Here is a 24,021-nt window from a genome sequence, read left to right as displayed (position 1 = left end):
TAAGCTTTTTACGCCAAGCAGTTTAAGCAGAATCGTAGTTAAGAAATTACCAAACTTTTTGGAACACCCTGTATGTTTTTTAAAAAATTTCAAAATCTGTAAAAAAAAACAAATAAATTATGCTTGTCCAAGCGATTTCCCGAAAGACTAACCGTTTTTTAAATAACAAATATTGTAATATTTGAGGGGCGTTTTCACCCTCTTGGAATTTGGGATTCGAGAACCCTCTCCTTTCACCCCAGAGTCAATCCGTTTGCCAAAACTCAGCTTTAAACGTCAAGCAGTTTAAGCAGAATCGTGATTACTCAATGGTCATATTTTATGAAATACCCTGTATAAGTTTATAAAAATTCTTAAAATATGTAAAACAACAAAATAAAATATACGTGTTTAAGAGTTTTTCCGAAAAGCTCACCGGTTTTTAAATAAAAAATATTTTAATATTCGAGGGATAGTTTCACCCCCTTAGAACTCGAGTTTCGAAAAATCCCTTCTTATCGAACCTCTACACCCTAAAGTCAATCTGTTTTCCAAAAATCAGCTTTTTACGTCAAGCGCTTTAAGCAGGATCGCGATAAATCAATGACCAGATTTTTCGAAACACGCTGTATACATTTTTAAAAAATCTTAAAATATGTAAAAAACAAAATAAAATATACGTGTTTAAGCGTTTTTTCGGAAACTTGACCGTTTTTTAAATCAAAAATATTGTAATATTTGAGCGGTGGTTTCACCCTCTTGGAACTGGAATTTTGAAAAATCCCTTCTTATCAAACCTCTACACCCTAGAATCAACCTGTATGCCAAAATTGAGCTTCTTACGTTGAGTGGTTTGAGCAGGATCGATTACAGCAGCAAATATAGTCTGGCTAGTGTGGAACATCCCGAAAGCCTTCACAAATTCATCCAATGCTCTTTAGGTGCACTAAATTCGGCCTGTTGAACTATACATGTTTCTCTACATGTTTCTACTTTTCATAATTTATGATAAGAAAAGTATTGGTTTAGGGCGAAATTTTACTATGGCTAAAAACACTTTTCTCAACATTTTCAGGCCCCAGGAATCCAAAAACATGGTTTTAGCAAAAAAAAGTTCATTCGCCAATAACTTTGTAACTATCAGAGATACGAGAAAATTTATTGTAATTTTTAATATGGCTCTGCGTAATATTAGTTGCAAGAGTGTGTATCTTGTGATGTAATCATTATTTCATTAACAAAATGTCATTTTGGAAGAAAAACTACTCAAACATTAAATCTTCATGTCAAACTCTTAACGCACTAATAACTTGTTCATTGTTTTAAATCTATTTATTATATAAGTTGACTTTAAGGCTTGCGAAATTCATATTTTTCTGCTAGAAAATCTATATTGTTTTAAATCCTTAACTATGTTCATCTAGTTACGCTTGATCGATCAGAGAGAGTTAGGTAATCTAGAACAAATAAATGTAGCCTGTGGCACAAAAAACTTTCACTAGTTGCGATATTAATTTGATAAAACCGAACCGGAAAAGATCCAGTTCCATTTCAATTTATTTTAATCATCCTGACAGACAAAAGTAGCCCAGATGTGGTATGGTTGAAAGTCAGATAAATATAAGAATATATGGAACAAATGAATATTCTTAAGAGAAGGTTTGTAGATTGTATGTGAGGGAGTAAGTTAATTAAATATATTGTGTCCCCATTTCTTGAGTTATAACTGATCATACAGTCTCAGGGTTTTGACAAAATCCAGTATCTGAGACGGTTAGAGAGGTTAGTTTTCCATCTCCGATATTAGTCGTACCAAATTTTATGGTATGAATGACGTCTAGAGAAACTCAGTGATGAGGTGTTCTGGTGTTTTACCATTTTCCCCACAGAATCTGCATTCGCCGTTGTTTCTTAACTTCAATTTACCTAGGTGTTCATTAAGAAGGATCTTCCCGGACACAAATGGTACATTGTAAGACAGGGAATTGTAGAGAGAAACAAGCCCTATAACATAGGATACAACATTTTAATGAACAGTGCTTTCCATAAAATCAATAAAATAAAAAGTATACGAAATAATATACATGTACTGATTTCTTTCGAAAATCGACAACTATGAAACTATGATCCCTTCCCCGACACAAACGGTACATTGTGAGACAGGAAATTGTAGAGAGAAACAAGCCCTATAACATAGGATACAACATTTTAATGAACAGTGCTTTCCATAAAATCAATAAAATGAAAATTATACGAAATAATATACATGTACAGATTTCTTTGGAAAAACGACAACTATGAATTTATGAACCCTTCCCGGACACAAATGGTACATTGTGAGACAGGAAATTGTAGAGAGAAACAAGCCCTATAACATAGGATAGAACATTTTAATGAACAGTGCTTTCCATAAAATCAATAAAATGAAAAATATACGAAATAATATACATGTACTGATTTCTTTCGAAAATCGACAACTATGAAACTATGATCTCTTCCCCGACACAAATGGTACATTGTGAGACAGGAAATTGTAGAGAGAAACAAGCCCTATAACATAGGATACAACACTTTAATGAACAGTGCTTTCCATAAAATCAATAAAATGAGAAATATACGAAATAATATACATGTACTGATTTCTTTCGAAAATCGACAACTATGAAATTATGAACCCTTCTCGGACACAAACGGTACATTGTGAGACAGGAAATTGTAGAAAGAAACAAGCCCTATAACATAGGATACAACATTTTAATGAACAGTGCTTTCCATAAAATCAATAAAATGAAAAATATACGAAATAATATACATGTACTGATTTCTTTCGAAAATCGACAACTATGAAATTATGAACCCTTTCCGGAAACAAACGGTACATTGTGAGACAGGAAATCGTAGAGAGAAACAAGCCCTATAACACAGGATACAACATTTTAATGAACAGTGCTTTCCATAAAATTAATAAAATGAAAAATATATGAAATAATATACATGTACTGATTTCTTTCGAAAATCGCCAACTATGAAATTATGAACCCTTCTCGGACACAAACGGTACATTGTGAGACAGGAAATTATAGAGAGAAACAAGCCCAAGACAAGGATTTTTCTTACTTAAATCAAGGAAAATCTTTGATTTTGAGGTGTGTGGCTAAAAGATTTTTAGTATTTTTCTCAAGCAGCGATTGATAAACATCTGCGGGCGGTTGATAGATATTTTTGTCACTCTCCATGTCTCGCAGCCATATAGTAAAACTGGTATGACGTTGGAACTGAATATTCTTAATTTTTTGTTTGTATGGAGAGTTGAAGGGAGGTCCAAACTGATTTTAGTTGATCAAAGGCTCGGTGTGCCTGTCCCTGCTGACAATAACTGTGTTATTAGTGTTGATGCCAATTGATTTTGTTTTGTCGATGTTTATACTTAGTCCTACTTTGTCTGCTTCTGTTTTTAGGCGTCTGAGCAACACTTTCATGTCCTTGAAGGATTGTGTTGTGAGAGAGATATCATCAACATAATCAAGATCCGTCAGATGCGATGTCAGAGTCCATTGTTTACTGTGGCTTTTTTTCATAACAAGGGACCGTCCTCTGCCGGAAACACTGCGACCTGTAAGGCCTATTGTGTTTGTCCCCCTTCTATATCTGCACCCATTCCCCTATCCCTGTGCCCTGCACTAGCTTATGCAGGTCCTTGATAGGATGGGAGCATAATTTCTCTGGTTCTAGCCTAGCTTTCCCAAATAAAAAGTGTCGCTTGCGATCCAGAGCCTCGCAATGACATATTATGTGCACCGCTGTTTCAGAATCTTTATCGCAGAGTCTGCAGCAAAGACTTCCTTGATACAGGTTGGGCTTGTTCAGGTAACACTTGACAACCATGTGTCCTGTCAAGAGGCCTGTTGTAATCCGCACTTTATTCCTGTTAAGCATTAGCAGTTCTTTTGCGGTTTTAGAGCTAGATCCTTCCAATGGACATTGTGCTTTTCCCTGATCCAGAGTTTTAGTGCGCTACGCGCCATACATTTGGGTATTCCCAGTACTGGCTCTGGACCAAGATAGGATGCCGATGATCCCTGCCTATTCTTCTTGCTGTGGCTTTAGTCAAAAAAGTTAGAACTGTCACTGGTTCTACCGTTGTGCAGCACATTGCATTCTGTGTTTCTGTAGAGTTCCTTGATTATGTTAATTAGTTTTTCCGGAACAGTTTTTTCTTTTAGTGTTTTCCATACCATCGCTAAAAATATGCCGTAATAATATCGAATCTGAAAGGATAATATTTCATCTTTACCTGTTGCTTTGAAATAGCAGCTGATTCAGATTATACAGCAAGATTTAAATAATCACCATTTCTAAAAGCCGGGATGGTTAGGTTAGGCTACAGAGCGCTAAAAGCAAAAGTGAGTCCACAGCACAGAAAGTTGACAGAAGCGATGTTGACAGCGCCTCCACAGAGCGATAACAGGGTTGGGTCAAACGATAACGGGGTTGTGGACTAGAGAACGTAAAAATTACGCCAAGCGCGTCAAATAAATTATCCGGCCTGAACGATAGGGAATCCGGTGATGCTACGCCAGACATCATATATTATATATAAAAAAGACATGTTCGACTAAAAACGTTACATACATACTCAGCATTAATTATTACAGTGAGGCTTCTTTGAATTGCACACTTACAGTTTTCAGAGATCATTGATTTTAATGATTAAGAAATTGGGCTACCTTGTCTGATTATTCCACTTCTGGTAAATTTTAATGGTAAATTTTAACGGTAATTCTACTTATAATCCTTCATGTATATTGAATATTGTTGTAGATTCTTTCTATATCATAACTAAAGTTTCTACATTCTGTTTGTCGATAGCTTTGAACCAGAATGCATTCTATTACATACGTACACTATTTGCAAAGCTCGATTTGATAGACGTGTCAATGCCACAATCGACGATTTCGTCGCAATAAACGAATTCTCGGAATCGAAAAACGGGTCTAATTAGATGGACACGCCTCCTGCCGAATAAATTACGGGATTTCTTTCGAATTCTTGTCGCCTGAATAACAATTTAACCGTAAGACAGCAGACATTCTTAACGAAGCAGCGATACAACACACCTCGATGTCTCAAACTTCCGCTTTCAACATTAGTTATTCGCATATTCTATATTTATCAAAATAGTAAACGGAAGTTTTGATTATACGTTTGTCAACAATTATGTGTGTATCTATTTCTAGCTATTTATTTAAATTTTTGAAGCGATTATATTAAAGTAAAAGTATTAATATATACAGGGTGGTCCGAACTGTATTCCGAAAACTTTGGCAGTATATTCTGCAGATAAAAATAATAAAGATAAGAAACACACATGGGCATTATAACAACAGACAAACATGAAATTAGAAATGAAATACACAAATTCTACCAACAACTTTATCAGTCTGTTATACCAAATAAAGATAGAGTACAAGAACACATCACAAACGTAGGATCAGAAGATATGCCAGAAATATCAACCACAGAAATTAAATACGCACTTCAACAAATAAAAAATGGCAAAAGCCCAGGAGAAGATCGTATTACACCTGAAATGCTAAAGATGGGCGGAAAACCGGTGTGGATGCCGTGGAAGTATTGTTAAATAAATGTCTGATGGAGGGTAGAATCCCGGACGCATGGAAAAACGCAGAAGTTGTGCTGTTATTCAAAAAAGGAGATTTTACAAATATAGAGAATTATAGACCAATAAGCCTTCTCTCGCATCTATACAAGCTCTTCCCTAGAATTATCAATAACCGACTGTCTACGAAACTAGATTCCTATCAGCCCATAGAACAGGCAGGCTTTCGAAAAGGTTTTAGTACCATCGATCATCTACAAACAATTAAAACAGTCATTGAAGAAACAACAGAATACAATATACCTCTACATTTGGCCTTTGTAGACTACCAAAAAGCCTTTGACAGAATCGAAACCTGGTCATTTCTAGCTGCAATGGAGGACGCGAGAATTGATTCCAGATATTATTCCATTATTAAAAATATCTATGATAGTGCAACCTTCCAAGTTAAATTAGATGATGACCTCAAAACAGAAAAAATACCACTCGGCAAGGGCGTGAGACAAGGAGATACCATCTCTCCCAAGTTATTTACACTGGCACTGGAAAATGTCTTCAAGAAATTAGAATGGGAAAATAGAGGTCTAAACATCGATGGGGTACACTTTAGCCATCTGAGGTTCGCAGACGATATTGTCTTGCTGAGCACCGACATTCAGGAACTGAACACCATGCTAAATGAGCTAAATGACCAATCCCAGAAAATTGGCCTTAAAATGAACTTGAAGAAGACCAAGATAATGAGCTACAATATCCATAACATTACCGTTGACAACGTTATTATTGAAAACGTAGACCATTATATATATTTAGGTCATAAAATCAAGCTGGGCAAGGAAAACCAAAATACGGAGATCAAACGCAGGATCCATTTGGCATGGGTAGCATTTGGAAATATGAGCGATATTTTCAAGGATAAAAAGGTGCCCATGAACCTAAAGAAAAAGGCTTACGACAGCTGCATTCAACCTGTGCTTACGTATGGCTTAGCCATATGTAATGTGTCATGTTGGGAGTCACCATTAGGGAAAAAATACGGAATACCCACATACATCAAAAAAGAAAATTAATAGATGTCGTTAAAAGAGTGGCAAGTCTGAAGTGGCAATGGATAGGACATGTGGCAAAACAGGATCCAGACCGATGGCCCTAAAAAGCAATCCTATGGAGACCATGGGGAACAACAAGAAGTGTGGACCGACCAAAAAAGAGATGGGTCGATGACGTCAGGGCAGTGGCGGGAAGACAATGGATAAGATTGGCTAGAGATCGCGAAGCATGGAAAAACCTAGAAGAGGCCTATATCTAACACTGGATGGAACCAGGCTGAGAAAGAAGATGAAGAACTATTTAGTCAACATGTTTAATTTATGTTAATGACGACCACTGCTTGTAGCGATTTTTACTAAGAGATCTTTTTTTGACGTAGAAAACATCGTAATTATATATTTTTTCACTCAGTAGTTTTATACAGGTACGGACGAAAAGTTATTACTCTTCGAACCAGTTAAAAAATATGTAGGTGACGCCCACCCAATTTTTTACTTTATCTTTATCTGCAGAATATGCTGTCGAAGAATCTCCCTACGAGAGAAGGCATAAGGTTTTTGAAACACCCTGTATAGAACCCTACAGGAACACTTATTACACAATATACTATGAAACCTTTTAGTATGTAGAACGTAGAACTTCTACATACGATTTTTTTTAATTTTTAGTTTTTAAGTTCTCTTCTTCTTCTTCTTTCTCAGCCTGGTTCCATCCAGTTTTGGATATAGGCCTATTCTAGGTTTTTCCATGCTTCGCGATCTCTAGCCAATCTTATCCATTGGATAAGATTGGCTAGTTTTTAAGTTAGAAAACCTAATATCTCCATAATATGGCAATATAGGTAACAGAAATTACAAAACAGAAAATCCAGAAAAGATTCAGTAGTTCTCAAAATTTAAGTGAAAAATCATTTGTTTTTTTAATTTTTAAAGTAAAATATCTGGGTTATTTTGGACTTATTTCAAAAACGGTAAAGATACACTATGTTTCTTTTATCGAGATCTACCAGCACGGAAAATATTTGCACCCATTTAAGACTCACCCTGTATTATAAAACGATTCTCATAAATAACAGAGGATATTTCCTGTTTCCTAATAATGAAATGATTAAACAGATAATAAATTTCACTCAAACCTGTGACCATTACGACTTAAACATGTGTTAGATTTCTTTATTTCTTCTAATTGTAACAATGCAACATTGTAATTAATTACACTACTAATTAGCATTCTTGTCTACACTATACAGCCTTGACTTTATCATTAGTCGTACTAACTGTTAACAAGATTTCTAATAGTGCTTTTTTATTCGATTTTTTCAGGTAAGCTGCAACCGCCGATATGTAGATAAGCCACTTGCGTAAGTATGCTATAATTAGGAGAAAGTTCTAATCTAGATTTAAGTGCATAATAAAACCTATTAGTTTCAGATAACGATTTTTCTAATAACGATACGAAATAGAAGAATTTTAAAAGGATATAGCATGATCGGCCTCTTTGAGTACTGTTTCTATGGGTATCCTGGAAACTACTGCATATAGAGACGGGAAAATGGGGAAAGAATTGCAGTTTTGTGGGGTCATAAATATGTTCCTTTCAGATTTTTGAAAAAGTTCGTGGCTTACTAGATATTTCGAAAAAAACAAATTTTGGCTATTTTAAAAATGGTCTCTAATTCCATTATAATCTATTTTAGACAAAAAGTTTTCAGATAAAAGTTGTAGATAATCACATCCTTAGTGAGATTGTGTTTTCAGTTATTTTCTAAAACCTGTCATTTTTGACATATGACACAAACTTATGTTTTTTTTTAATGGAAACCATAGTTGGCCATGACTTCATAAAAAGCGCCATTTTTTAAGCTTTTCAGCGATATAAGCTATAATAATTTTTTTTGAAAAATTACTGAGTTAGCGAATCTTTCTTGACTAAATTCACTTAGTTGGCATAATATTCTTATTATGCTATTTATTTAATTATTATAATTTATATTTTATAAAAAGACAGAATATTTTATTAAATAGTTCTTTACAATTTACATTACACAAACTAGAACTTAAACAAATAATATCACTACATACACTTTAAGTTATTTTAGAAAATGTTTCAAAAATACACCGCATAAAAAAAAAATCTAAAGTAGTTAGGTCAGGTGATCGAGGGGGCTCATGCAAATTATCAATGGGAGCGTCATAATGAAATTCATGTTGGAACCACTCTATTAAAGCGCGAGTCTCTAAATTTAACTTTTCTAACATGTTTTTCTTGAAAACCGTTCTCTAAAACGCGTATGTATAACGTATCCTCGAAAATGTATGGCCAAGAAAAGTTGAACTAATAATCCTACACGCATTTCTTCATTTCAAAAATTAATATTTACAATTTTTAGTTATTTTAATTTACAAAGTTTGGATGTGACAGTTTGATTTTTTTGAGAGCAACGACGATTGAACTTGTTTCCATGGCTAACTAAGTGAAATTGTTTAAAAATGATAAGAATTGGCTATAATTCAGTAATTTTACGAAAAAAACATATTATAGTTTATATCGCTGAAAATCTTAAAAAATGGCGCTTTTTATGAAGTCCTGGCCAAATATGGTTTCTATTTAAAAAAAACATATGTTTGTGTCATATGTCAAAAATGACAGCCTTTAGAAAAAAATCGGAGAACACAAACTCATTAGGGATGTACTTATCTACAACTTTTATCTGAAAACTTTTTGTCTAAAATAGATTATAATGGAATTAGGGTCCATTTTTAAAATAGCCAAAATTTGTTTTTTTTTCGAAATATCTAGTAGGTAAGCCATGAACTTTTTCAAAAATCTGAAAGGCGCATATTTATGACCCCACAAAACTGCAATTCTTTCCCCATTTAACGGAGTCTCTATCTCCGGTAGTTTCCGAGATACCCATAGAGAACATCTTAGAAAACTCACCCTGTATTATAAGTTTCTCTAGATTTATTTATTTTTCTGAGTGTAACACGCATTAAAACAAAACCGAGCAATATCTTCCCCTTTCGGTGACAAGAAAAATTGACTTTTTACTTCGGTGGAAAATCTATTTTTAACTTATTACATAAAATATGCATAAAGCCGTTTGCCACATAATCGAAAAGCTATTTTCCAAAGATTCTCGCACTTTATATTCATGGCTGCGGCCCATTTTCAACTCGGATGCCATAATATCATTAGACACTTGACTTTGCTAAGCAACTCTTACAGAGTAGGCTGCGGCTGCTCGCGTCTACCCGCCTTTATATTCGTCACAGCATACGGTAAACAAGATGCTAAAGGCATAATAATATCTGCGAAAAGCGTCAAAATGACGGAGAAAAAGAACAACCTTTGTGCGGGGAATAAAAGGCCGCGTCGGTATATTTCGTAGTCGGCGAATAATATATATGTCTGGCGGATGATGTGGATCTACATAACTTGGTTCATTGTCAGAATTGCTTAGTATATTTCTTTTATAATACTAAAAGTGTAGGGAGCTGCCCTTGTAGAATGTAGGATGTTTAGGAGGGGAGTTAATCACCGCGACCTTACAGATCTATTGTGTGTTCCCCTTTCTTGAGTTATAACGAGTTATAACTCATCATACAGTCTCAGGGCTTTAACAAAAGCCAGAGACAGCTCCACATAGGCCAGCTCACCATCCTCGACATCAGCCGTACCAAAGTTCATGGCGCACGAATGGTCGTCGTCCTGGCGCACTCAGTGATAAGGTGTTCTGGCGTTTCCCCAGTTTCCCCACAGAATCTGCATTCGTCGTTGTTTCTCAGCTTCAGCCTACTGAGGTGTTCGTTGAGGAGACAGAGTTAGAAACCCCGTGACAACCCGAAGATTGTTTTTACTTCTCTTAATCAAGGGAAACATTTGATTTTTCTCGGTCGTAAGTTCTGTGAAACTTTTTCGAATGTTTCGAGTTTATTTTCTTTGCCTAATTTGTTGAGCTTCTCTAGGCATTCTTTGACCAACTTCGAATTGATGGTTACTGAGTTGATCGCGCTTAGTGCTGCATGACTATCGGATAGGATGGCAATTTCCTGTTTTCGATAGTTCCCTAAGATAAATTGTACGCATCTTTCGATATCGTTAATTTCTGCTTGAAGGATACTGGGATAGGTGCCTATTGGTTCGGAGTATTTAGTTTTCGGCCCAAATACTCTTATCCTCCCTGTTTTGGTTTTGGAAGCGAGCTGCCCTCACCTACATGACAATACAGTGCAACCTCTTGAATGTTGATTCTTACTATACCTTCCGTATCAGCTACCTTCCGTTTACATAAAATATTATATCATGTAAATGAATAGAGTGGCCGGCCGTAGCTCCAGCGTTAGTATGTCGATCTGCTGAGCGGAAGGTACTGGGTTCGATCCCCAGCCAGTACGGTCGCTTTATTTATTTAAATAAAAATATTTATTTATTTAAATAGAGCGACCAACGAGTCGCCACCTCAAGGAAGGCAATGGCAAACAACCGTGAGTATATTTGCCTTGTACAGCCTCTCAAATAGTGCCGTTCGGATTCGGCAATTAACTGTAGGTCCCGTGTACTTGTGAAACACTGATGACACACATCACAAGTACATGCGAGAGGTAGCCGACGCTCTATATACGAGGGTGGTCTGAAAAGTTTCCGACCTAACAAAGATACAAGACATTTTTTCTGAATATTTTATTTTATTTTTCCACATAGTCCCCTTGTAACTCTACACACTTTTCCTAGCGATGCTCCCATCTCTGTAACCCGTCCAAATAGTACTCGGCGTTTTTCTCTGCAAAATAGTGGTTCACGAAGGTGATTGCCTCTTCATTTGACGAAAATCTCTGTCCTCCGAGCGCAATTTTTAAATGAGGGAACAGAAAGAAGTCGCTAGTGGCTAGATCTGGTGAGTAAGGCGGATGGTCAAGCAGTTCAAACCGTAATTCGTGGATTTTTGCCATGGCAACCGCTGAGGTGTGAGACGGTGCGTTATCTTGGTGAAACAGGATTTTCTTTTTCTGTAAATGAGGCCGTTTTTCCGTAAGTTCTGCTTTTAGCTTGTCAAGTAATGATGCGTAATATGCTCCTGTGATGGTTTTTCCTGTTTGAAGATAATCAATTAAAATAACTCCATGACTATCCCAAAAAACAGTCGCCATCACTTTCCCAGCCGAAATAACAGTTTTTGCTTTTTTTGGAGCCGGTTCTCCCTTTGCCGTCCACTGTTTGGACTGTATTTTTGTTTCTGGTGTATAGTGGTATGTCCAAGTTTCATCTACAGTAATTAATCGATGCCAAAACTCCGATTATTGCGCCTAAACTGCACTAACATAGCGTTGGAAATGTTCATACGAACACGCTTTTGGTCTAACGTGAGCAAACGCGGCACCCAACGCGCGAACAGCTTTCTCATGCCTAATTCTTGATTTAATATGTGACAAACACGTTCTTTTGATATGTTCATAACCTCTGTTATCTCTCTCACTTTAATTCGGCGGTTGTCTAGCACCATTTGGTGAACTTTGGCGATGTTATCGTCGGTAGTTGCAGTTTTTGGATGTCCCGAACGTTCATCGTCTCCCAAGCTCTTACGGCCACGTTTAAATTCAGCTGCCCTAAATTTCACTGTGGTAAATGATGGTGCAGAGTCCCCATACACAGAATCCAACTCATGTTTAATTTGTGTAGGCGTATTGCCTTTCAAAACCAGATATTTAATGACAGCTCGATGCTCAATTTTGTCCATTTTCACAAAAACACTGACATCAACTCACTCAAACGATTGTTACAAAACAACTGCGCATCCAAAATGGCTGAAACTTTAGTGAATAACTGTCAACAGATGAACAATGAAAATTCACTAGCTTTTATCTACGATCTCTTATCCAGTCCTACTTATCATGCAGGAAAATAGAGGCGGAGGACGGCCAAACCTATAAAATGAGTTGCGGGGTTCCTCAGGGATCAGTACTTGGCCCGACGCTGTGGAACGTCTTCTATGACTAGGTGCTGAGGTTGGACATAGGAACTGGGTGCGAGATTCTTGCTTACGCAGATGATCTGGCAGTCTTGATCACAGCCTCAACGCCCAATATGTTGAAAATAAGAGTGGAGACTGCGGCGTTGATAATCGACAACAGGCTGGATAGCATGGGTATCAGCTTAGCAAAACAGAAGACGGAGTTGCTTGCTTTGGTGGGACAGCGGAAATTAGAAGGCTGGAGCGCTGATATCATGGGAGTGACTATTATGCCCTGCAAAGCTGTAAAGTACATGGGAGTGTGGTTGAACAGCGGTCTGCGTATGACCACCCACGTCCGCAGAATAGTGGAAAAGGCCACACGTGCAACTAACACCCTGTCGCGGGTAATGCCCAATGTTGGCGGACCTAGGGCTATGAAGAGGAGGACGATGGCATCGGCAGTGACTTCTATGATATTGTATGCCGCTCCAATTTGGCGAAGAGCTATACAATATCAACACTATCAAAATATGCTGCAATCTATGATTAGGAAATTGGCCTTACGTATTACGAGCGCCTACCGCACTGCGCCGACAACGGCAGTACTGGCATTGGCTGGTGTCATGCCCATTGTACACCAGGTAGAGGAAAGATGCGACACCTACAGGCTGGGCAAGGAACATAGGTTGCAAGTAAGAGAAAACATCTTGATGAAATGGCAGGAGGATTGGCAGAGATATGATGGCTGGGCAAAGCAATTTATTGAAAATGTGGCGGAGTGGCACAAGAATGGATGGGTGGAGGTAGACCACTTTCTTACTCAAGCTATCACAGGTCATGGGTGTTTTGGCACATACCTGAAAAGGATGGGCAAAAGAGATAGCGATCGCTGTGTGTACTGCCAGGAGCAGGATACTCCTGCGCACACTCTATTCGAGTGTGGAAGATGGAGGGAATTTAGGTTCATAGTTTCTCACACCGATTTGATCAATAGCAAAAATGGATTCAAGCAGTTCGACGAAACAACTGAGTAAACAAAGTGCTCGTTACATATTCAAAAAATTAAATAAACATATACTATGAGAGGATAAAATATAATTTGTGCAATATTAATGACATACTTTTTTAATTAACTAGTGATTAAATGTTTTATTAACATCTTCTAAAATTACAATTATGACCTCACTAGCAAAACCGGTGCGTAAAACTATGCTCGCTACCCTAGCTGAACTCATCTAAAAACTTTTTTAGCTGGAATAATAAATTATAATACAAGTTAGACCTTCTGAAGATATCAAAATATTTAGGTTTTTATTTTTAGAATTTTCACAATTTTATTCTTCCTAACACTTTTAGAATAATTAAATAATAAATTTTTCGTTTTTTTTTATACTCGTTATTTAAACCAGTGTATTTGTATATACTAGTTTTACGATATTTTCCGATGGTGGCAGCACCGGCGGAGAATGCACCAAGCCTATAAAAACGAGTGTAAATATAAAAATATTATTAGAGAAAACTAACAAAACCATAAACTCTTTTATACAGCAGAAATAAAAAATATTCGATATATATTTGGAAAATTTTACGAACCTATGTCAGGTTTAAAGAACATAAAATTTCTCTGTTTCATGTTTTTCATTATTTCAGTTCATATTTATTTGCAATTGCACAAATAAATACAGCAGTAATATTTTATTGTAAAAGTAACTTCAAAGGGAATAACTCGCCATGTATTTTTAATATCTTTTTATTAAAGTAGGTATACAGAAAGTACCTATTTTATTATAGGCTTAAGTGGATGGTTCGATCTCTTTCAGACGAGGATACTGTATGCGAGATTCTGTATACGGGATACAGAATTACAGTCGAATACTATCGAGATATTCTTTTGGCATACTTTTTTTTAGGTACGAAATAATATTCTAGTTTAAAACAAATTTCAGTGCGGTGCAGTCGCATTATTGTATTATATATATAAATATAATATAATAATATAAATGAATATTGAAGACTGCGTTCTACTCTGGCATATATACCGTATGATCGAAAAAAACGTCGTCCAGTTGGCTGGGAAATGAACATCGATGACATTTCCCATATAAATTTACATATAAAATGACAGCGATCTTCATTCTATAGCCATCACTTTTTCATCGATCATACGGTATAATAATACAAAGGTTATAAATTTTTCATTGTCGAAAGCTCACTCTCACTACTGAATTATTATTTTACTATAATAAATCTACAATAAATATTCTGTTCGCCTCTGAAATCGAACTTTTTGTATTGCAAAAGTATGCTAGTCTGAACAGGTTCATAACTATGATAATTCTGTATCCCGGATACTCCTTCGTCGCCGGGCGACTGAAAATTCCACATTCAAAAATTCGGCCGCGCGATACTGTATGCGTCGCCGAATGCCAAGTGTAAGGTACAATTTAACTATATGCTTTTTCTGTATCTGAGATACGCGCGTCTGGGATACAGAATCCTCGTCTGAAACAGGTCTAACATTGGATGCGGATACGTGCGATTTTTTAGTCTTGCGATATCGTAAGATATTTTTCGTACGAATTGTGTGGTTATAGTGATTGCGATTTGTTGGCATGCGTAAACTTTTGTTTTTAACATTTTTGTATAGGTATATTCGAAAACAAGAAAAATAGCCTATGTGCATTCTCGCATAAACACTCTGCGTATGTAGGTATTATATTTTTTTGTCTAAGAGCAATAATGTTAATTTTTTTTTGTTTAAGTTTATACAATAATTGTGTATTCTATTTAATAAACATAAAAATGCATATTTACTTAATTGTTTCACTTATTTCCTTTGCTACATCTTCCCAATGTTTTTTTTACTAAGTAGAGGGAGATGACCGATTCTACGCCAGGATCAAGGATCAGGCGCACTGCGCATGCGCGTAAATCAGCTAGGAACATGTAAAATAGGCTAATAAACAAGAATAAACAGGTTTGATCCGCTTTGAACCGCTTTAAAACAGAAATAAACAGGTTTAAACAAAAAATGAACAGGTCTGTTGTTTTAAGCTAAAAAGCGGTTCAAAGCTGTTCAAAAGCTGTTCAAAGCGGTTCAAACCTGTTTATTCTTGTTTATTAGCGCATTTTACATATTCCTAGCTGATTTACGCGCATGCGCAGTGCGCCTGATCCTTGATCCTGGCGTAGAATCGGCAATCTTCCTCTACTTTACTATAATTCTATTATGATATACTTCGTTTGTTTGGTCCCACAAGGGCTTTCTTGACTCAACACACAAAATTAATTGTTCTAGGTCCATTATAAATGGATTATTTTAAATTAAAATTTAAATTATTGACTTTAGATCGCACGATATCGCAGAGAAAAACAAACCTGTTTGATATTCTCGTGTATTCGGCCGATATCGTACGATAACATCCGACTAAACGCAGGTAATGTAACCACATAACCTTAAATTAATAAGTTTGTTTGAACTTCCAACATCGTACGACATCGCAAGATTAAAAAATCGCACATATCCGCATCCAATGTAACCATCCACTAAGAGTCCACGCTGTATTGTTCGGGTTAGAATTTAGAATTTAGAATAAATGGGAGGGGGGTTAATCTCTGCGACCTTAGAGATCTATTGTGTCTCCCTTTCTTGAGTTATAACTCATCATAGAGTCCCAGGACTTCCTACAGAGACCCGTGCCCTTCACAGTCGAGGAGCTACGACCCAGGCCGCGTAGACGAAACGGTAGCTTGTGTCGCCTGTTGGGTTTAGAGGTAGAAGGTAGGCTCCCGACCCTTGGAGGAGGTGGTAGCTTGTATGCCACTTGCGGAGGATGGTCTCACGCAAGTGTCAGCCACCTCTCCTGTAGTTCTCTTTGGGTTTGACCCCTTGGAACTTTCATTGTTACTGTTCCCAGTGTCGCTAGGGGGTTTCCCCACAGCTTCACTGGTGATGTTTTTATTACTATTATTACCAGATCTCATAGTGTTCCTATGAGTCGCTAGGGACAGTCGGTCCACTTCTACAGAGCCCCGCATGTAGAAGTAAGTGGTAAAATACAATGGGGTGCCCCCCGATGCCCCAAGGTTGAGGCTGTCCGTAGCCCCGCCCGGTATCGTTATATGTCTTGGTGTAATTCCCTGGCCACGACACTACAGTCAGGGACAAGACGATGAGTGAGATGCTTCTTAGACCAAGCCAAGGCATCTCCTAGGGGCAGTATCGTTCGGGTTGCTCTCAGACTCTCAGGGGTCGGGTAAAGCGGGTGTGTGGCCGAAGGAAATATATATTATATTTCAGAAATCTGCCTAAAGCCGCGTACTCACTGGCGAACTGCAACTGTAAATGCAACCGTTGCTGTAACCAAATTCTATAGCGTGGACGCGTTGCGAACCAGGTTGGCGAGCCCATGGGCGCCGGACAGGGGGGGCAAGAGGGGGCATTTGCCCCCCCCTGGATCACTGAAACAATAAAAATAAAAGCTATCTTCTTACATCCATCTGTAAAAAAATAATCATTATTATGAAATATTTAGGTGTTACCTGTAAAATAATAAAAAATGTGGTAATTATTAGGAAAACTGGAAATCGTCCGATTTTCACCAAAATTATTATACACACTATTTTGAGGTCGTAGATTACGAATCTATTTTTTTCTTGGCGGCCTCTTTTCAACAAAATCATTTCAACATTGAATTTTTCTTTATTTCGGCCCTATGAAGTAATAATTTCACTATATTTTGATTATATTATAGTTTATCTAAAAGCCACATTTGATTGGGGATAGAAGAATGTCCAATATTTTACTGAAAAACACTTTTCTTAACAAAATAACAAAGAAAATTGAGACCAGATGGAAGTTTGACATTTGATATATCCTTCTTTCTCTCTCCTATGTAATGAGAGAGACAAATATATTCTAGACCTAATCTAGAAATTTGAAAATTTACAACGTTGCCATATCTTCTATTTTTTCAGGCGATTAGGGATATTAAATAAATTACCTATTATGAGATCGACAATAATTAAATATACACCTCTATCCACAAAGTTACGCGGAAGAGTTTTGATTGCATTGGTTTTAACTTCTTTGCGGAGGGGGTTAATCTTTTTTTGATATAATATAACAACAAAAGATTAACACCCTCCGCATGGAAGTTGTAACCAATGCAATCAAAACTCTTTCGTGCAACTTCGTGGGTATAAATAGTCAGATCCCGTTGGTAAAATAGCACTTATGGGAAGGAGCCGTTCTTCTGCCGACCCCCTTTCGTAATTCCAGAATGAGCGAAAAAAGCACGCTAAATTTAGGTTTAGCAACATTGCTTTAAATGCCAGAAATACATAAGCTTACTTCGGGTTTCTCTTATTACCGATTCTGAACCGTCCTAGAACTGTGATGCGTATGCGCAGAAGGAAATATGAAGACATTATTTCATTTGCGCATACGCTGCAGAGTTCGGACGGTTCAGAATTGGTAATAACAAGAACCCGAACAAAGCTATAACCTAACATTTTCAGATTGTTTACAAATTTATTTTAGCAAATTTTCCTCTATTATGCATAGAATTGGTTAAAAAAGAACACAACAGAAAATAGCAAAAACACCATTGATTATTGAATACCTAACAAAATATGTGCTAGAAAACCTTAAAAATATGAGAAATTAAGAAAAATTCGATATTGAATTATTTTCCGTTTTTCTGAGAGACGCCGAAAGGAAAAAGTTCAGATTCGTAGTCTACGACTTCAAAATAGGGTGTATACCAATTTTGGTGAAAATCGGACGATTTCCAGTTTTCCCAATAATTACCAAAAATGTATTTCAATTTTTTATTCATTTTTACCTTGCCCCCCCCCCCCCTAAATTTCATTCTTCCGGCGCCCATGGGCGAGCCAGCTTCGAACAGCTCGCAGCGAGCCGCCATGCGCCAGTTTCGGTTTTCAGGACGAACACATTTCAGGACGAACACAAAGAGATTCTCGGTTAGTTCGTGGACGTCGATTTGACACGTTCGCCAGTGTGTACGTCCAATAGTCTCACAACCAACAAAAATATGAGTACGTGAGACGAAGAAAAGGTTTTGGCGCTAATTGAAAAGTACAAAAACATGCCTATAATATGGGATCCAAAAAATAAAGACTATTACAAGAGACGATTATAGAAGATGCTTGGACAGAAATTGGTTCTTTAATGGGACATAGTGCTCGCGAGCTCTGTGCAAACACTGCGGATCGAGAGGTTCGCGAGAAGATAAACGTGCATACCTTCGCGATGATTCTGTTGCAGCAACTGTTGCAGTTACAGTTGCAGTTCGCCAGTCAGTACGCGGCTTAAGGCTTAGCCTGATCCTGTTGTCCTAAGCCATACCTAAAATTCCAAACACACATGCTTTGATTAAGGCGTGATTAAGGTTTGCAGAGCTTCAGCATTTGCCATAAATAAGCGAGCAATTTGTTACAAAACCATCTAAATTATATATCACTGTAATCACAAAACTGCAATTTATTTCCGTATTGTAACGGAATTTTAAATTATGTCTTTATTTTCGAGAAAATTTAGTCCAAATATAAGAAATATTTTGTTGATGTTTGACCATAAATATCTTAAAATAAAGAAGTTGTCTAAAAATGTGCTACAATACCGATATAGTATAATTCTTTATCTTTAATTTCCTTCTTTATTTGTGTAAAAATACCTAGCCAGTTTCACATAAAACGTTAAATGCCGAACGCGTATTTTGCTACTATTTCGGAATAGTGACTTTTATTTTCTTTATATTTCTTCAAAATAAACAGAAGCTTAAAATAAGACGGCGAAAATTAAAGAATAACGTGTGCTTTTTTATGGTTAAAGAAAATTTTGCTTCCTTTGTTTCCCAGCCGATTTATATTCTTTCCCATTTTCAGTGGGAAACAGGGAAGACTATATCGATTTGCGATTGTTTTTCCTCCTCAAATCGTTGTTTACGTTTGCGAAACATCAATGGGAAGCTCCAAATAAATTTATATAAATCAGGAGCATTGCGAAGTTTCGCGTCTTGAAAAAAAACTTCTAAAACTTTTTTTTTATAAATATATACATATGAAAAGGGAAAAGAATAATATCAAAGACTGGAAAACCCATAAATTTGGCTTGGAATAAAATATTTATTTTCTGATAAAAACGAGCCTAAGAGATCCTTATATACAATTTAAAAACTTTAAACATTAGAAATTTTGGTTATTCAAAATTTCTAGGAATTCATATCTTTCGATTTTAAAAATACTAAAAAAAAAGAGATTAATACTATTTTTATTTGATATACGCAAAAATATGTACTTGACCTTGACATTTCATCATATTATTATCAGTTTCTTTATTGTTTGATACTAAAACTGTATTGTACAGTATGTCATAACAAAAAGCTTTATTTTTGATGCAACAGATGTCTAATCTACAGGGTAGTTTATTTTTTACAGTAAAACTTTATTAATTTTGCTACCCTCTTTCTAGAGTTATAACTCATCATACAGTCTTAGAGCTTTGACAAAAGCCAGTATCTGAGACGGTTTTAGAGAGGTTAGTCTACATGAAGTGTCTGGTGTTATTTTAACAAGAATTAAAGAAATATTGTATTCTTCAATAAATTTCCCGAGACTTTTAGAATGCAAAAATTTTAGATCTTTTGAACGGGCGTTGAGACAGAGAAATAAACAATTGTGTTAGTAGTAGCCAGAGATGTAGAGAATTATCGACTTTTAAGTTTATAAAAAGCATTCATAAAAAATATACTCGTATATCCTTGAAATCGTTCAATTTAATAGTTCTTAGTAAGAAGTTCGTCTTCAAATATGAGCACATAGTGCACACACACACAATTTTTTCTTTGATTTCTAGATTTTTTTTTTAAACATGACTGTTATTTTCATCAAAGTGAAATAAAAATTAAATTTCTAGAAAACAAAATAATTTCAGAAAATTTGTTAAAGGATGTGGAAGTCAAGAAAAGACATATTTTCCTTTAAGAAAGGAAAGACATCCTTTCTTAGAGGAAAAATAGAATAATAGAGAAAAAAACATTTTTCTATGACACTACTAAAGAAACTACAATAATATAAAAATAACTGGATAATATTAATTTAATAAATGTTAACTTTGTTGATTTCTGTTCCTTCTCTCCCTTTGAAGCACCCATTTTGTGCTTCCTTTTATCTTTATCTAGATTTAATTTTCTTGTTTGATGTATTTATCAAAGAAACTTGCAGCTAGTAGGGCCCTTGAAAGGCTTAGAAAACTTATTATATTCTATTTCTAGGGACAAATAATTCGTTTGATACCTCCGTTACGACCCTTCACATTTATATTAACTAGAATACAGAGTCTTGAAAAAAATTTTACTAAACGGTGTTTAACAATTTAAAAAATATAAAAGTTATTTATTAAAAAACCCGCCACTTCGTTCGCGTCGAATTATTCATTTGTAATGGTGATAATAAAGCAAAGCAAGAATTTCCATTAACATACAAACTGGATAAAATTTTCTCACATTTATGTCAGCATGAGAAAAAAACCAATATGGCGATATTATTTTATAACTTGGTAATATTTGAGGGGTCGTTTCATCTCGTTGGAATTTGACTTTCGAAAAATCCGTTTCCCAAAAATAAACTTTTTACGTCAAGCAGTTTAAACAGAATCGTGGTTAAGAAATTACACAACTTTTTGGAACACCCTGTATGATTTTTTAAAAAAATTTAAAATATGTGAAAAACAAAATAAATTATGCGTGTCCAACCAAAGACATTATAAATATAGACCGAACATCTCATTCATAAATACTCGTTGGTAGTGTATCAAACATTCCAATGTGTCAAACAAGGACAGAAGAGACAGAGAAGTCTAAAATTTCCGACCCCGGCAACTAGGCGCATTTGGATTGTTCTAATGGCCAGTGGCGTATCGTTTTTTGGAACGAATTTAATTAGTAAAGTAAAAGTAAAGTAATTAGTAAAATGTTTACTCCATATTAATACACTACATTAACACTTTTTCGTCAGATGAGTTTTGTTATAAGGTCTAATATAATAATATAATTAATATCCCACATATACTTATGTTGAAACGTTAGTAGGTAGTTTTCGAAAATCGCTCCAACGTCGATTTTCAATTTAAACTTTCAGTTAATTCTATATAAACTTTCAGTTACTTTTGAACATTTATAGGATGACTCAGGCTTCCAAAACAGTTCTATATTAGGTTTGTGGTTGGTGACTTTTCTTTCAATTTTTTTTTTCAGAATATGGAGGCAATGATAAAGCACATTTTAGACATTTTTGTAAACGTAGGTGGCCGGAACATATTTTCAAACTAAAGTTGTAGATTTGCCATTAAATTTCCATTCCAGAAATACCTAGGGTTGCCACCTGTCCTTTTTTGAAAAGGACAGTCCTGTTTTGGAATAACTTGTCCTTTTGACTTTTTTTGACTTAAAAGGTCATTTTTATTTACGTATTTTCCCTGAGAAAATTACCTACAGCAAACAGAAATATTATTTTCGTCCAAATTTAATTAGAGATGTTATAAAACTTATAAATAATTTTTTCTTGTTTAGAATAGGCAACATTATTTAGAACTTCCCGTTTAATCTCAAATGATAATTTAGGTTTTAGTTTTACCTTTTTTGATCTTAAAAATAACTTTTTAAAATTAGTAATTAGTAACGATTTAATTAGTTCGCAATCGATAGCTTCCTGTAAAGTACTGTGTAATAGTAGTAATAAGTTCCTATACCTAAAATCAATATTTAATGAGAAAATTGTGTTTTTTTTTGAAAATATAAGATAAGATTTGACTTTCGGTCTTCTTCTTGTATTATGATGGCTCTGATACGAGGCAATTGCCTTTTAGTTCTCAATAGAAGGCATTTATCATCAAAAGCATCAAATCTGTGTGCTACAGTATGGGATTTCTGTCGCATAATAATGAATATTACGTTTATGTACAAATCCATTACTTTTAAAGGTAGCTTCATTAGAAAATCAAATTTTAGTTAAATTGGGACATTAACTAAAATTTGATTTTCTGATGAAGCTTGATTTTCTGTATTAAGCATATGTATAGCGGTTTGAATCACCCCGAGAATCACCCTGTATGTTGACAAAAATATTTTGAAAATGTGCGTTACAATGGCCCCCATCTTATGTAAAAAATTGAAATAAAAATTACAAACCAAAAACGTAATAGGTAAAAAGCTTTTTTGGAGGCCTGGGTCACTCTGTATATAGGTATGTATAAAACTAGTAGCCTAAGAATTATTTAGAGTTCGTCCCATTCTAAAAAAAAGGTAAACACACCGTACAAATAACTCTAGGAAGAGGTAATTGTACGGTGGTAAAAAATTGTTTAAACGAGGCCGAAGGGGCAGATATAATAATGCAATAAAATGTAAAAAAGGGCGGGTAAACACCTTTGTTTATTTGTTGAGCAAAATTCCTTTAGAATATCGTATATAATGACCAAAATATGACGCAATTTTAAGAAAAAAAATGTCACTTTCTGGCTTATAATTAAGTTTCAAATGCAACGTTTATATTCAAATTTGTTATGATCTACAACACCTACACAGTAGTAATTGAGACGAATTATAATTCAATCACCGGCTACTACGTTCTTGTTTTAATAGCTCAAAATTCAACAAATATAATTAGAAATTATTTTAATTGTGAGAGGCTCCCTTGTGGGACGCCTATGTACGGCGATTACGGCGCGGCGGAAACAATACCTACCTGTGAAAAGACAAATTTAATTTGAGCTTATTTTTCCACACATTTGACACTGTCGTACCATATTGAAAATTCAGATTCAAAACTACATTAAACAAAAGCAAAAACTACTGAAAAACAGTGAAAAGTTCACTTCGGACTTGATTCCGACTTCAAACACACCGTAAGCTAAACGTAGTACGATATAACGGACCAAGGGCCGTCGCGAGGGGTGGTGGGACGGACGGCTCATTTCATTCTGGAAGACTAGCAGCGACGTTGCCAATAGTTCTAGACGTTTCAGCACATTAAACAGTAAACATGTCCTTTAACAGTAACGCATATATCCTCTGGTTAATAACATATTATTACGCATGCTTCTTTAAAAATAAACTATTAATTTAATTAAGAAATTGGGATTTATTGATATCCGGTGAAGGTTTTAAAGTCACCTTTTCTGCAAATCAAACTAAGTAGATAGGCGCAAATTTGAGATGTGGCAATGTCGCCTTCTCTATCTCAGTTGGTTTTTACAGTACGTAATCAACCTCCGATTGTTTGATCGGGTTAAAATGCAAAATGTGATATCTGTTCTTCCTAAATCTATGTGTCCAACCGTTTTCCCGAAAGACTAACCGTTTTTTAAATATCAAATATTGTAATATTTGAGGGGAGT

At 35.6% G+C, this 24,021-nt stretch overlaps 1 protein-coding gene across 3 annotated transcripts in view; it reads left to right on the top strand.

Moving 5' to 3' along the window:
* LOC115891671 (class A basic helix-loop-helix protein 15-like) overlaps positions 1-24,021 on the top strand; it is an 88,467-nt gene that overhangs the window by 36,512 nt on the left and 27,934 nt on the right. Inside the window, exon 1 of one of the 3 annotated variants that reach the window (XM_030912220.1) lies at positions 7,972-8,009. The exons of the other annotated variants lie outside the window; for them this stretch is intronic. The gene's annotated coding sequence lies outside the window, so the exon portion shown is untranslated. Of the gene's footprint in view, positions 1-7,971; positions 8,010-24,021 lie in introns of those variants that run through there. 3 annotated transcript variants of the gene reach the window in all.

Source organism: Sitophilus oryzae, unplaced genomic scaffold (assembly GCF_002938485.1).
Source record: "Sitophilus oryzae breed Bouriz unplaced genomic scaffold, Soryzae_2.0 scaffold_1189_pilon_pilon, whole genome shotgun sequence".
NCBI classification, from domain to species: Eukaryota; Metazoa; Arthropoda; class Insecta; order Coleoptera; family Curculionidae; genus Sitophilus; species Sitophilus oryzae.
The sequence above is the reverse complement of the archived record's forward strand: the minus strand, read 5'-3'. Positions and strand labels throughout refer to the sequence as shown.